Raw genomic sequence first — 13648 nt, forward strand, 5'->3', positions numbered from 1 at the left:
CTCTCCCTTAACTCGAGTTATTGAATAAATCCCGATTATTCTCTACATCTCGGACCCCGTCTCTTTCCTTTTTTTTATTATTTATTTAACTTACAAGGCAAATTCAGAGGTATTTTAAATTACTTACCACACATCTCCTGAGGTAATGAACTATTACTATAAGGTAATCAAGTTACTGGAGACAAGGATTTTGCCAAGAATATTGATTGGTAGAGGATTGATAGGACAGTGCAGGAGGTAAAAAAGTCGATACATGCGTACTATGAGAGATTGTTGAAGGAATTCAAAGAGTATAGTGGCAAAGAAGCAATTGAGTCGAAAGCCATGCTGCATTTCGTGTTCAGATTTGTGGAAAGACTGAGACCTGAGATAGTTCAGATGATTAAGAGTCATTTGATTTGCTGGCAAGCAAAGCCAATTGATGAGGTGTTGCAGTATGCAACATACTGTAGTGATGAGATTGAGTTGAAGCAGAAAAAGTTGAAAGAGAAGGCAATGGTAATGCAGATTAAGGCAGCTCAAACAGGAGTGCAAGGAAATTCTGTGCAACAGATGCCGCAGCAGCAGGGAAATGTCATCTTTCAGCCTCAGATGAGAGGTAGGGGTCGTGGAGGCAATATGAATTGTGATCCGTATTTGAATACTGTTGTGGTTCAGAATGATGTGCAGGGGATGAAGAAGCTATTGCTGTGTCACATTTGCAGAGCAGTGGGACACTGGAAGCGGGAGTGCCCGAAGATGGTGCTGGGGGGTGTTGTTCAGCAAGGTAATGACATCAATGCATTTCAGAATACAAGCGGACCAAGAATGAGAGGTCCACACCCAAATTTTCAGATAATGCAAATCAAGTGCAGAATTTCCAGCCCAAGCAGCAGGTGCAAATGCCCAGTGCACAAGTGTCAAAGTTGCAGCCGATGCAGCAGCAGGTTCCCATGGTACCTAGACAGAAAATGCAGATACCTCAAGCCCTGATGGAGCAGCAACAGATGATGCTTTCTCAACAGGTCACAGGTCAGAGACAAGACAGAAGTAGTAATGCAGTACACCAATTCCTGTTACACAGTGAGAATGAAATAAATGGTAAATGGATGAGTGAAAGTTCATATGAAGAGCCTAGTGTGCTTGCGACTTCCTTAGAAGTAGGTCAGAGAACACCCTATGTGAGAGGAAAGGCGATGGGTCACAGAGTCTAAATTCTGGTGGACACAGGAGCCACACGCTCTACAGTGAGAAGTGCAGAAGTTCCGAATCTGCTCCTTTAAGGTTGAACAATTCAGGTTGTGGGGGTTGCAAATCGGTATTTGACGAACCCAAATACAGATCCAGTGCAAGTTGAGATTGGCAATTTCCAGGGATTGCATAAGTTTGTAGTCTGTGATTCAAGTCCAGTATCCCTACTGGGAAGGGACTTGTGTAAGACAAAGTGTTTGATTACTTGCTTGAATGATGGAATTGAGATCCAGACAAGTAGTGATGATGAGGAAGACCCAGCCCCAGAAACTGAGTGTGAAACTGCAAATGAGGAGTACCCTTTGACTGAGTTTTTCCCGATGTTCACAGTGCAAGAGCTTCATTCTGATTTGCAGGGAACAGTACAAGAGAATGCGTGAGATTTGACAGGGAAAGAAGTGGGTTTGATCAAAGGAGTGGAGCCAATAAAGGTTACCTTGAAGCCGACTGCAGTTTTTATGCACCTTTAACAGTACAATATGCCACAAGTTTTCCTGATGATAGTGGCTCAGATAATTACAGATTTAGTGAAGAAGGGAGTCCTAAAAGAGGTGTTGAGTAGTCCATGTAACTAACCAATAATGGGTTTGAAGAAGTCGTGTGGAAGGTCCGAATTGTTCAGGATTTGAGAAAACTAAATGATTTTGTGGTCAAGTGTTGTCCCATAGTGCCCAACCCAGCTGTAACAATGTTTCAAATTCCGTGCAGTGCAGAATGGTTCACAGTGGTTGATTTGTCACAAGCGTTCTTTTCTGTGCCTCTTCACGAGGATAGTCAATTTCTCTTTAGTTTCAAATTCTTAGATCGAGTCTACTGCTGGTGTAAACTTCCTCAAGGGTACACAGAGTCACCTACCTTGTTTCACCAGATCTTGAAAAATAATTTGGAGTCATGAGAGTTACCTTTCCAGTCGACTTTGGTACAGTACATTGATGACTTTTGATTGCTTCCAGACTAGGGACGAGTGTAAGCATCACTTGATTGCCCTATTGAATCATTTGGGAAAGTATGGTCATAAAGTGTCTCCACGGAAATTGCGGTACTGCCAGAAGGTAGTGAAATATCTGGGTCACCAAATTCAGAAAGGGTCGTGGAAAATATCCAGAGAAAGAATTACCATGATACTGCAGAGAAGTCCCCCGACTTCACAGAGAGATGTCAGGATGTTTCTGGGAATGGTGGGTTATTGTTGCCAATGGATTCTGATTTTTTCAGAGATTTCAAAACCATTGCAGAAGTTGACTCATAAGGATGTCACAGATCAGGATGAAATGAGAGTGTTCACTGAGTTGAGAGACAGTTTGTGCAGAGCTCCAGTGTTGGGTATGCCTGACTACACAAAACCTTTCATATTGTTTTGTCATGAGTGATGCATGTTCATTGTCTGCCTTGACTCAGATCCGTGGAGGTGCTCATCGCCCAGTAACATATTTTTCAGCTACCTTAGACCCAGTTGCAGCAGCTTACCAGGTTGTTTGCGTGTAGTTGCCGCAGTTGGTCAGAGTCTTTCACATTGTGAAGGAGTAGTGATGGGATATCCTTTGACTGTAATGGTCCCTCACTCGATTGGCATTTTACTGACAATGACGAAACCCAATACTTGACTGGTGCTAGGTTGACTAGGTATGAGATGAGTATTTGGATGTCCCAAACGTGACACTGAAAAGATGTACAGTGCTGAACCTGGAGTTGTGTACAAAACCGAGACCTGACATTAGAGATACTCGATTGGAAGGAAATGACCAAATTGTCTTTGTCGATGGTTTTTATCCGAGAGACAACACAGGGACACTGAGTGCAGGATATACTGTGCACACAATTACAGGTACCTGAGAAGCTTCCTAGCTTCGAGGAGTGTATTCCTCCAAGTAGCGGAGTTGGTCGCTCTTACTAGAGCGTGCCATGCTTCTGCTCGATTGAGAGTCACCATTTACACAGACAGCCAATATGTATTCAGAATAGTTCATGATTTTGGCCAATTGTGGTTGCAGAGAGGTTTCTTTACCTCTTCTGGAACACCAGTGAGAAATGGTGAGAGAATAGTTAAAAATTGATTGGTTCAACCCCAAGTTTAGACAAGCAGCTGAAGCAGTTTGCCATTGTTGTGTCATTTGTCAGCAATTAAATGTGGGGAAAGTGACAGTGGTTAATTTGAGCCACATTGGAAGAGCAGGAGGGCCATTCAGCAGATTACAATTGGATTTTATTGAGATGTCTGCATGTGGAGGTTTGAGATATGTGTTGGTGATTGTGTGCCTCTTCAGTCACTGGATTGAAGCGTACCCTACACGGAGAAATGATAGCCTCACAGTAGCAAAACGCACTAAAGACCATATTTATACTTTTTGACGTAAAACTGTGCGAATGCAGTTTTGCGTCAAAAAAGTTAACGCGGGCTAATGCCATTTCTTAGCGCCACCCGTGTGTCAAATTTATACTTTGACGCACGGTGTCACAAAGCACGGTTTAGAGTAATTTTTTTTTACTACAACCATTGCACCACGTCGTAAGGCAAAATTACGTTAACGCAGGGAAAATGACTCTAATCCGGTTTGCAACGTTGCAAACCGGATATGCGCCATTTTCCACTGCATTAGTGTCAAAAAGTGGTGCAAACACAGCAAATAGTGCTAAGGAGCCCCAAAATGGATCCCAGAAGCCAGGAGAGACCCCATGGAAACCCATATCTATCAGGAACCAGCCAGGAGGACACAGACAAGACCCAGGGGAGAGACAAGAAGAAAAGGAAGTGTTGTTTCAGTGCAGAGGACCATGAAATACTGGTCAGAGAGGCAACGGAGCACCAGCATCAACTTTTCATCACCTCAAAATTGCCAATTGGGAGGAGAGAGACAATTTGGCAACAAATTGTTGACAAGATAAACAGTGTGGCAGAGGTCTGGAGAACTGTCATGGAGTGCAAGAAACGTTGGCATGACTGCAAGCGCAGGACGAAGGAAAAAATGGCAAGGAACAGGAAGGCAGCACTGCAGACTGGAGGTGGGAGTCCAGCACTGCAGGAGGCCCTGGACGAGATGGAGGAGATGGTGGCAGCCATCATCCCAGAGGAGATCGTTACAGGAATCACAGGACAGGACAGCGCAGACTACCAGGAAACAACACACATGCAGGGTAAGTTGCATGGGGGACAAAAATGCCTAAACGCTAACTGCAAGCAGGGGGAGGTACATACCTACTACACAATGCATGTCAGCCATGGAAATCAGGCATTGGAAAGGGCAAAGAGGCACGGCACGGGTGTCTGGGCTGTGCAGGGGAATCCATGGGCACAGCACAACACAACACCAACAACATTTACATGGGGGTACTCCGCCATGCCAAGGCTGCTGGAAAGGCAAAGCCAGTCCAGGAGGGTAGGGTGGAACGTAAAACTGGGCTGCTATCACAGGACAGCTGGTATTGTCAGAACGTGAACTAGGGGACAATGCCCAGTCTCAGGCCATTTACTCAAGCGGCATTTTCCATTGACAACAGTTGCCACTACCACCTGTGCTGTGTGTGCTGGTCAAGTAGGAAATGGCAGCTAGGTGCCCATGGAACAAACACAACCAAAATAGAGGGTTCAGGATGACAACGTGATCAATTCCCTCCAATTCCTAACAAATGGTAAATCCTGTTGAATGCTCATGTCTATAGGTGCAATAAACATCATGGTATTGTTACTTACATAAGGAGTACACAGCAGTAAGGTCATACCCATGCTGCCCATTCCATGGTCTACCCAGTGCCTGTGTTACAATAGCTGCAATGCCTCCTTGTAACATCTCAAATGTCATACTGCTAAGACACATTACAACTGGCACAACACAGACACACTAATTGTACAATATCTCATTGCAGAGGATGATGGCTCTCGTGTGGATATGCCTGTCCTGGACTACCCTGATGACATAGATGACGAGCTGACAACTATTAGCCAGGAAACCCTCAAAGATGTCCTGGTAACCCTCCAGACCACACCTTCAGTCGCAAGGAGGAGCACAGATGTAGCAGCCATCACAGATGACCCACCCATCACCCCAATAGTACGACCTGCCAGCTCAAACACAGCTGAGGACTCTTATGACACTGGTACCATCTTTGAGAGGACAGTAGTGTGAGTACAGTGGGAGCTGGCCAAGGAGGTGTGGGCGGGGATGCAAAATATGGCAGCCAGCCTTGAGGGGATGCGCATGTGCATGATGACATCCGCAGAGCAGTTAGCAGCCATGCAAGTCCAACAACTGCAAGGACTACAACAGTGTGTGAGGGACTTCACCACAGCAGTTAGGAAGTTGCCACAACACCTGGCACCCCAAACATTTCACTACTTGCATGACTATAATCATGACCCCCTCAGGGCCGACCTGGCTGCCTACCACAGCGATGTAGCTGCTATACTCAATAACCAGCAGCTCCTCTTTGCTGCAGTTATGCCCTTAATAGCCCCACAGTTGGCAGCTACCGGGAATTCAGAGTTCACTTCTTCAAACACTGAAGTGTGTGTTTCCCCCTCAAATCCACCACTACCAAGGCAGATGAGACTACACACACATCAGAAGATGAAGACATGGAACAGATCACCTTCAGCCGTCGGAGTACCCGGTAGCACCAGTCCATGCCACATGGGCAGTGATTTTCCTATGTCCTGTGCTTGATAACATTCCAGTCTTGTTACAGTTGGCAACATGCACTGTTCTCAAACACACCGTTTACCTTACCACTTTGGACTGCAATTGTCTCTCACTACCTAATCGGCAATTCATGTTCCTCTGCACTGAATGACACTCCATCACAGCATGTCCAATGACATGTCCCTCACCACTGCACTTGTGTTGCGTCACAGTAGAAGGCGTCACACTAATGGATTTACAATCCTGGACTATGTAAATATTGCACTACAGCACTTTAAAATAAACAGCACCTACACAACCACTTTGTCTCTGTGTAATGTGACACATCAACTGTGCAGGAGATTTGTGATGCATGTTACATGTCAATGGCCACAGAATGTCAATTTAATAGTGTAGAAAGAATGTGGGCTGATATCTATGCACAAGGGTCTGGATTTTATCATCATCTGTGCTGCCTTTGGCTTATTTCTGAAGTTAAAGCATCACTAACAGTATAATGCTGTGTAGAAATGTATATTTCAGGCCCAAAGTGTCTACAAGATGAAACTCAATGCTGCCCACATCCCCTAAAAGACAATCATTATGTATGTGACATATGAATCTAAACTTTAATCCCACACCCACACCATACATTAGGAATGGATGTGTACGAGTGTTTGCACAATAACGTAACCTGGGAGTACAATGTAATAAATCATAGGTGTGAGTTATGTATACTGAACTTCATACGATTATGACACAACTCAGTTTATCAGAGTTCACATAAACATCAGGCTGCAGGCAGACATCCCACAGTGCCCAAGTTTCCAACACAGGACTCAAACGATGACAGATTTAAAATCACACCAACCTTCACAATACATTGAGTGGTGGGTCCAATAGATGGCAGATGCATAGAGTAGTAGCTTTGTTGCAGCTGCCAATGTGACAGCTCATTTGGAAGTGGAAATAACCATGTCAAGAATGGGATGTGGATGCAGGATGGAACACACAGGCAAACACAAATTTGACTCTGTACACTCATGCAAAGGCCCTGATCCCCAAGGCTATGACACATAGGGGGTCATTCTGACCTCGGCGGTAAAAGCCGCTTACCGCCGGTCAGAAGGCCGACACAATACCGCCACGGCCGCGGTCAGCCGCCACGGACATTCTGACCCACAACTGCAAAACCTCCGAAAATCCGCCCTCCACTGCAGTCCGCCACATCAGCGGCCAGCGGTAAACTGGAGAAGACCAAACCTCCACCGCCACGCCAACAGAAATACGCCCATCCCATTATGACCCGCAAATCCACGCGGCGGTCATTCAACCGCGGTATTCCATTGGCGGTACACACCGCCGCGGTCAAAATACACACACCTTTACAAACCCCTACCACATTGGACAATTTGAAAGGCACACACCTGAAACCCATACACACACCACTCCCACACATCCAATACCATATAAAACACACACCCACATCACCCACAAACCCCTACCAACAAAAACCAGAGACGAAGGAGAGAGAGACACACATCAGAGAATAGATAGCCAGACACACAGAGGCACACCGCAACATCACACACACCACATAGAAGCACAAAGCACCACACACCAACACACACATCATCACATACACCACCCCACACCTCATACACACCACCCCATGGCACCACAAAGGCACCCACGCTTTTCGGACCAAGAACTCCGGGTCATGGTGGAGGAGATCATAAGAGTGGAACCCCAGCTCTTCGGCTCACAGGTCCAGCAAACCACCATAGCGAGGAAGGCAGAGCTCTGGCAGCGGATCGTGGACAGGGTCAACGCGGTGGGACAGCATCCCAGAAATAGAGAGGACATCCGCAAACGATGGAACGACCTACGGGGGAAGGTGCGCTCGATGGTCTCGCGACACAACATCGCAGTGCAGAAGACTGGCGGGGCACCCCCACCCACTCCACCCGAATTCACAACATGGGAGCAGGAGGTACTCAACATCCTGCATCCTGATGGCCTCGCTGGAGTACACGGAGGAATGGACTCTGGTAAGTACAAGGCCAACCACTTCACCCCACCCCCAGCATGCTAACCCCCACCCTCACCCCCAACCCCCCAGCACACATCCTCCCTGAGAATGTCTCCCCAGCACAACCCACCCAACACCAACCCCTGCATGCCACACCCAAACTATGGACACCCATCACCTAAGCATGACCACTGCACATACCCATCACCCCCCCCCACAAAACACCCTCACAACACCTCCCCCAAGGGAATGCCAGCACTGGGGGACAAGGGCACCTATAAAACGCAAGCTAATGCACACACAGAAACAATAACCATACCCTCTTACCCCATGCAGGACCCGAACGACAACACACCGGTCAGGAGGGACTAGAAATGTCCATCCCACCCCCGGAACAGGCCACTAGTGATGACAGCAGCTCTGTCGACCTGGAACCTGACGACCAGCCCGGACCATCGGGGACCTCTGGGCAGTCGGTTCCCCTCACCCAGACATAGGCCACTGCAGACCCAACCCCCCCTGGGAACAACCGCACAGCTCCCACCCAGCGGGCCCATGCCTCTGTCTCTAGGACAGGTCAAGCAGCGGTGTGTCTACCACTATAGGGCCCCCAGGGTAACCCACCAACCCAACAACAACAGGGACCTGGGGGCAGTGGGAGTGGGCACACCGTCCAGGGGACAGAGGCCCAGGGAAACAGGGCAACTCGGAGGGCTGCTGTGCGACGGGGGGGGAGGAGAGGCCCAGGGAACCCACTCTCCAAGAGGCCCTCACCACCATCATGGCTGCCTACCACCACTCACAAGAGACGATGGCGACGGTACTGGCCAGGTTCCAGGAGATCCAGGCACAGCAGGAGCAACGCTACATGGGGTTCAGCGACCAACTAACCAACATCTCTAACGCTATGGGGAGCATAGTCCAGGCCCTGAACTGCATAGAGGACACGTTTCGGGACCATGTGGCATCACACCGGGCCCCTGTCACTACCCAGGAACAGGAACAGCCTACCACCTCCGCCGGCGCTAGTGGACAGGAGGCCCCACCACAACGACAGCCCCCCAGAACCCCACCTCCTGCTGAACAACAACCGCCCCGCAAAAGGAGCCTGAGATAAAAAAAAAACGACAGAGTAGGATGTCAAGTCCCCCGCCAGCATCACATACCCCCTGAAGTCCTCCCACTGTCCCACATGGCCACCCTGTCAAACCTTGAACTGCCCCTGCTCCATCCTGCCACAGGCGTATGGACAATGCACCTGTGAGACTGAGAACTGGACTCCGCCATGGACATTACTCCACCCCCATCCATCACTGTCTCACCATCATGTACCAATATCTATGCACTAATAATAAATCACACATTTCACTGAAATCAATCAGGACTCTGGCTGTCTTATTTACAAAAGTATGACACATTACATATCAATTACGTATTGTGAACATTGTGAATTACACATACCGAGGTAACTTAGCATTAGTCCATGGGACAACCAAGCCGAGGTCACGCAGTGGCCCATACAGCACAGAAAAGGCAAGGGAAATTCAAACATCATGTCCATAGGTCTGGGGGGAAACCGACAAAGTTGAGATGCAGGAGGCTTTCAGGAAATGTAAAATGGCATGGGTGATCATTACCTGTGTGCTACTGGAAATACTGTGCTATTACTCTGTCCCTGTTGTCTGTGTCGTCCTCTGAGTCTTCCTCCTCTTCACTCTCCGCAGGCTCCACAGCTACTTCAACACCACCATCTGCACCATCCTCCTGCAGGAAAGGGACCTGACGTCGCAATGCCAGATTGTGAAGCATACAGCAGGCCACGATGATCTGGCACACCTTCTTTGGTGAGTACATCAGGGATCCCCCAGTCATATGCAGGCACCTAAACCTGGCCTTCAGGAGGCCAAAGGTCCTTTCGATGATCCTCCTAGTTCGCCCATGGGCCTCATTGTACCGTTCCTCTGCCCTGGTCCGGGGATTCCTTACTGGGGTCAGTAGCCAAGGCAGGTTGGGGTAACAAGAGTCACCTATTAGCCACACACGTTGTCTCTGTAGCTGCTCCATCACATAGGGGATGCTGCTATTTCGCATCACATACGCGTCATGCACTGACCCTGGGAACTTGGCATTTACATGGGAGATGTACTGGTCAGCCAAACAGACCACCTGGACATTCATCGAATGATAACTTTTTCTGTTTCGGTACACCTGCTCATCGTCTTTTGGGGGTACCAAAGCCACATGGGTCCCATCAATGGCACCAATGATGTTGGGGATATGTCCAAGGGCATAGAAATCACCCTTCACTGTAGGCAAGTCACCCTCCTCTGGGAAAATGATGTAGCTCCGCATGAGTTTCATCAGGGCAGACAACACTCTACTCAAAATCTTTGAAAACATAGGCTGAGACATTCCAGATGACATGGCCACTGTGGTCTGGAATGACCCACTCGCCAAAAAATGGAGGACTGACAAAACCTGCACCAGAGGGGGAATCCCTGTGGGTTGGCGGATGGGGGACATCAGGGCTGGCTCCAGCTGGGCACACAGTTCATGGATAGTGGCTCGGTCAAGTCGGTATCGTAGTATGATGTGGCGTTCTTCCATTGTCGACAGGTCCACCAGCGGGCGGTACACGCGAGGATTCCTCCTTCTCATCGCAAGTCCCAGCGGACGGTGCCTAGGAAGGACAACATGGAGCACAGAGTCAGCCAAACCACAGGTACGTACAGACAGCTTGCACAGTTAAAGAATGGCAATGGGTTGAAAGGCGTGTATGTGTGGCACTGCAAGGCCTAGGCCTGTGTGTCGCACTCAAAATTTAAGCCATGTAGGCCCTTGAAATGGCGGCTGCCTGACCTGTGAAGTGGGACAATGGGATGTGAGGTCAATGCGCTGGCGGGGCACACCGTGGCGGTAGGCGGTCGAAGACCGCGGCGCAAAGCCGCATTGGTTAACATTGAGGCCTATGGGTTTCAGGAGCCAATGACGAAGTGCGCCGGCGGTCGCGGTACGCACCGCCGCGGTACGCACCGCCGCGGGCGTGACCGCCATTTTCTATCTGCTTAATCACTCGAGACCTGATCATCCACAGGAGAGGACCTATACTGCAAGTGCTGCTGTGACCTCGGTCTGGAAGATACAATGGCTGCTGCGACTGGGGAAAGGGCCCCTGCCTTCACGTCTGAAGAGTTGGAGAAGCTCGTGGATGGGGTCCTCCCCCAGTATGCGCTACTCTACGGTCCTCCAGACCAACAAGTGAGTACACCGGGTGCACATGGAATGGGCTATGCCTGTGTGGATTGGGGTGGATTTAAGTTGGTGGGGTGGGGGGCGAATGAGGAGTGCAACGCCCGACACATGAGAGCATGTGCCATATGGCAAAGTTGGTGGGGGGGGCCAATCACATCTAACATGCAGGTCATTGATGAATTCCTCCTTTCCACCCTGTACATGTCAAATAGGTCAGCGCCCATCAGAAGATCGAGATTTGGCGTGCCATCGCCAAGGAAGTTCGGAACTTGGGGGTCCACAACAGACTGGGCACCCACTGCCGCAAGAGGTGGGAAGACATCCGCCGCGGAACAAGGAAGACCGCAGAAACACTGCTGGGGATGGCCTCCCAACCTAGGAGGGGTGCCAGTCGCACCATGACCCCCCTGATGTCCCGGATCCTGGCGGTGGCTTACCCAGAATTGGATGGGCGCTTTAAGACATCACAGCAGACACAAGGGGGTGAGTATCAGCACATTCTCCTATCTTTCTGCGCAGTGGAGGCGTCTGGGTGGGGGAGGAGGGCTGTGGGTGACATTAGGCCAGGGCGCTTTCTGTAGTGTAGTCCTCTCCCTTAGGCATGGCCCTGTGCCCCCGGCCCCCACCTCGGTAGGGTGACAAGTACAGCCATTGAAGGTCCTGCATCTCCCATGTGCGCGTTTGACGTCTCTTGGCCTGTTGTCCTAGTCAGTAGTACTAAGTAGTGTACCCCGAATGCGCGGCTTAGTGCATTAGGCTCCTGTGTCTGTCCTCTCCGCCAACGGTGTTGACATTGCATGCACTCAACCTGGTCTTCTTTTTTCTCCCCCCACCCTTTCTCTTCATCTTCTTGTGCATGTGTGCATTAGCATCATCAGGCGGAGGAGACTTGGCATCGGAGCACGAGGGAGCTGCAGGACACTAGGCCCCGGTGGGCCCAGGAACAGACACCGAGGGCACCAGTGATCCGGAGGGCGAGGGGAGCACCACGACGGGGACCGCTGGTGAGAGCAGCGAAAGCGACACGTCCTCGGACGGGAGCTCCCGAGCGGAGGCGGCAACATCCGTGCCCCCCGCCTCTACAGGTACAGCCGCCACCCAGCGCACCAGCCCCGCCCTCCCAGCAGCCCCTCAGTCTTCGCTCCGTGCCGGTTCGCCCAGGAAGGCGCGCGTCTCCTTCGCCCCAGGCACCTCAGCCCCTGCCCCTGTTGCCCCTGCTGCCCTCAGTGCGGAGCTCATTGACCTGGTAAGGACACTCATTGTTGGGCAGACAACCCTTTTGAATGCCATCCAGGGTGTGCAAAGGGAGGTGCAACAGAGCAATGCGTACCTGGAGGGCATTCATTCGGGTCAGGCTGCCCATCAACGAGCGTTCACTGCTCTGGCCTCAGCACTGACGGCAGCCATTGTCCCTGTTTCCAGCCTCCCTCTTCTTACTGCCTCCAGCCTTTCTCTGTCTCCTGTCCCTCAGCCTATCCCATCCACACCATCAGACCAGCCTGCACACACCTCAACACCCAAGAGCAGCTCATCCAAACACAAGCACCACAGATCCCACAAACACTCACCCAAGCAACACCCAGATGCAGAAATGCCAAAAGCCACTGCCACCCCTGTATCCCCCTCCTCCTCATCTCCCTCCTCCCTCCCTGTGACGCCTACACTCACACCTGCATGCACCCCAACATCAGCCAGTGCTTCCATCACCACCTCACCCTCCAGTACAGTCCACACTCGTGCAGTCACCACCCCCACTGCCATTTACACGTCCCCTGTGTCCTCTCCCACTGTGTCTGTCACCCCCTCTTCCAAGACACACAAACGCAGGCAGACACCCACCCAACAGCCATCCACCTCACGCCAGCCTACAGCACCAGCACCTTCACCCAATGACAGCACACCTGACTCTCCTACAACCACCTCCTCTACCTCCACTTCCATCTCCACTTCTCCTCCCTTTTACCTTGGCCCTAAAAAACTTTTCCTGGCTAACCTTGACCTCTTTCCCCCCGATGAGCTCCCCCATCCATCTTCAAAGAGTCCCAAGAGCACCGCAGCCACCACCAGCCCAGCTTCGGGTGTCACTGTTGTGCATGGGTTCTGGAGCCCACCCTTTGCCAGCAGTGACACATCCATCAGCAGCAAGGACACGTCCAGCCCCCCCCCCGGCAAGAGGACCCGCAAAAACAAGGGCCGCCGTGCGATGACCGACAGGGCTGCCCCCAAGGAGCAATGTGCGGCCACTTCACCACCCACACCATCTAGGGGAGGCAAGGGCCCGAGAGCCCCATCAAATGAGCGGAAGGGCAGCAGGAGCGCGGAGAAGGTGGACCCCACATGCCACATCCCAGCTGGGAAGGAGGACACTAAGGAGGCCAGGAGTCCGTCCCCGAAGGGTCCAGAAACGTCACGGTCCGAGGGCGACTGAGACGGGAGTCCAGGCAAGGTCTGGCTCCCTTGACCTGCTGGATGAGCACCGCTGAACCGGGCCCGCGGTGCAGAAGAGCACCGCTGAACAGGG

The sequence above is a fragment of the Pleurodeles waltl genome, chromosome 2_1 (assembly GCF_031143425.1).
Source record: "Pleurodeles waltl isolate 20211129_DDA chromosome 2_1, aPleWal1.hap1.20221129, whole genome shotgun sequence".
NCBI classification, from domain to species: domain Eukaryota; kingdom Metazoa; phylum Chordata; class Amphibia; order Caudata; family Salamandridae; genus Pleurodeles; species Pleurodeles waltl.